Source organism: Hibiscus syriacus, unplaced genomic scaffold (genome assembly GCF_006381635.1).
Source record: "Hibiscus syriacus cultivar Baekdansim isolate YM2019G1 unplaced genomic scaffold, ASM638163v2 tig00111166_pilon, whole genome shotgun sequence".
NCBI classification, from domain to species: Eukaryota; Viridiplantae; Streptophyta; class Magnoliopsida; order Malvales; family Malvaceae; genus Hibiscus; species Hibiscus syriacus.
The window spans coordinates 1,854,201-1,857,250 of record NW_024063008.1 but is presented as its reverse complement, the minus strand read 5'-3'; the positions used below and the strand labels follow the sequence as shown (position 1 = coordinate 1,857,250).

Genomic DNA, 3,050 nt, shown 5'->3' with positions numbered 1-3,050 from the left:
TTTAATTTTAATCTTAATTTATTCATTTAAAGATTCGTTCGCATAACCATTCATGAATTGATTTAATTATATATAATATGAATTAAAATATAAATTTATTAATTTTTTAATAGTCTAGGATTTACAAGATATTACATGTTTATAATTTTTTTCAATCATTGATAATATACACCTTATAAATATAGTTAGGGTTGTAAATGATATAAGATTGATCGTGACTTGACTCGTTCAAAGCTCGATAAATACTCGACTCGAGCTCGAACTCGACTTGTATTCTTAACAAGTCGAAACGAGCTACTTTTTATTCGACTCATGTTTTTAAAAATTAAATTATTAATAATATTAATATTTATGTGTTGATTTTTTTAAATTACAGTAAAAGGTTTTCATTTGCTTTTGGTTTAAGTTTGAGTTTGAATTTCAATCGAGTTAAGTTTAAGATGTTTTCCCCCAAACTTTTTCGAGCTTTAATTTATGATTTCGAATTCGAGTCGAACTTAGAAATTTTAGGCTCGCGAGTTTTCGAATTGAGTTGAGCTTCATTTTAAAATTTTCAAATCTAATCGAGCTCAGTAATACTTGAGCTCAACTCGATTCATTTAATCTAGAATCTTACCAGTTCTCTCTTTTTTGCCCTCAATTTAAGATTCCTTAAAACCCAGCGAATGTGATAAAAAGCCCAACCAAAGACTTGATAATTCTCCCACTGAGCCCAACCAAACAAAACAACGTAGGCGTGCACTGCCCGCTTCCTCTATGATCCACTTCTCCTTATCCGTTCCCTCTTCCTCTTTCGCTAATCCCTGAACCTCAGCATCAACAGAGCTCACATCAAAGAATACCCAAATGGCATCTCTTACCAATTCCCCTTTTTGCCCTCATCTTCTCACCCAATTCTCACCTCCACCCGCCCTCTCCTTCACTCGCAGCCTCAAACCCATCCCTCCAAAGCCCAAGTCTCTGATTTCCCTCAAAAGAGACAACTCCACTACCTTAACCGTCGAAGCCCAGACCTTGAACTTCCCCGGTTCCTTTTTTGAGGGTGGTCTTGGTTCCGACGATGACCTGCCTTCCCCACCCGGGTCCGGAATAACTGCCTTGGAAGATAAAGAGGAACCCCAGTGCCCACCGGGGCTCCGACAGTATGAGACCATGGCGGTTCTCAGACCCGACGTCTGAAGATGAAAGGCTTGCTCTTACCCAGAAGTACGAGGAGGTAATGTCCTGCAAAATTCCTTCTTTTACGTTCTTTTCCTGTAAATACCCTTTAAAAGTGAATGTGAATATGTGATTCATTCTGGGATCCTCTTGCAGCTTCTTGTTGCTGGTGGTGGCATGTATATTGAGGTATTTAACAGAGGGGTAATTCCACTAGCCTACAGCATCAGGAGGAAAAACAAAGCTGGAGAAACCAACACTTAGGTGGTGTTTGTTTTTACTCTGTAAGGTCTGTAAAGCTCTTATGTCTGCGTCGCGCAGACCACGCGCAGACATTGGGCTTCACAGACCGTTTGTTTTTTAGAAGACATAAGCCCTTCTAATGTCTGCGCGTGGTCTGCGCGGCGCAGACGTGGTCTTATGTCTTCAGACGTCTTCTAACCTCTTCAAAGAGGTTTTATTTAATTTTATATTATATTTAATTTTAATTTTAATATTAATTTTTTAAATAAATTAAATATTAATATTTTAATATTATATTATAGATATTAATTTTAATATTAATTTTTTAAATAAATTAAATATTAATTTTTTAATATTATATTATAGATATTTAATTTTATATCATATAAATTATTTTATATATTATTAAAATTTTATATTTATTTTAATTATTTTGATTTAAGTTTAAATATAATATTTTTTTAGATTTGTTATTTTTAAATTATATTTAAACTTTTTATACAAAATTTAAGTATTTAAACCACATTGCTTAATAAAAAATGATTTCATTGTTTGATAATTAAGATTTTAAAATATAAAAAATTATAAATTATGTTTTTAAAATTTTAAAATATAATCACAATTAAATAAAAAAAATAATCATAAAATAATTTGATAAATTAAAAAATATTTTCTAAAAATATCATATAATTATAAAAAAAATTATGAATATATATTTAAAAAAATTAAAAGTATTACAAAATTACATATTTAAAAAATCATATAATTTAATGATCATTTATAAATTTTATTCTATAAAACTTATAAAACTAATAATACATGTGATTATGTGAGACGTATAATAGAATTAATAAGGTAGTGTTTGTTTTTTTAAAAAAATTATTATTGTAGTTGTATAAATTATTTAAATTTTAGTATTGTAAAACTAAAATTATTTAAATATCAGTATTACAAAATTCTTTTAAGTTTAAAAAATCAGTTTATTTATATTTCAATTTATTTTAGCAGTTTGCAGACGTTAAAAAACAAACAGTCTTTTTCTTGCAGACTGCAGACTTTTGGTCCACCTCTTCTGCTGCAGATGCCTGCAGATGTGGTCCGCAGACTGCAGACATTTTACCTCTTCAAAAACAAACACCACCTTACTTGGATGGCATTTACCATCTCTTTACCTACTTCACGAAACCGGAATCAATGGCAGCTCTCGAAGCCGGTGACGTGTTAGCCATAAATGTAAATAGTAGTGGGGAAGTATCCAAGGGGTTGGCCTATCTTTTCTCATAATAATAAAAAGGAAAGAAAGAAATTTACTTACTACAATTAGGGGCGTTTGGATGGGAATATGAGATTTCTTTGGGAATGAAATCTATATTTTTTGTTTGGTTTGATCGGGAATATCATTCCCGATAATATTTTATTACAAATAGTAAATTTTTTTGGGTATATTACTGAGAATGTCATTACCTCATTTTCCTTAGGTATTGTAACATTACCGGTGTTTTGGATTAAAATGCTCATAAATTTTTATTTTTTTTAAAAAAATATCATTATTCTATCATTGAATAATAAAAATTCTACGAATGTTAAATTACAAATTTATCTTTAAATTATTTTAGATTTACAAAAAAAAATTTATAATTAAAATTTTA

At 29.8% G+C, this 3,050-nt stretch overlaps 1 pseudogene; it reads left to right on the top strand.

Annotated features, from left to right (window-relative positions):
• The first annotated feature begins 738 nt into the window (after nucleotides 1-738).
• Nucleotides 739-2,739, top strand: LOC120155179 (annotated as a pseudogene).
• Nucleotides 2,740-3,050: the final 311 nt, after the last annotated feature.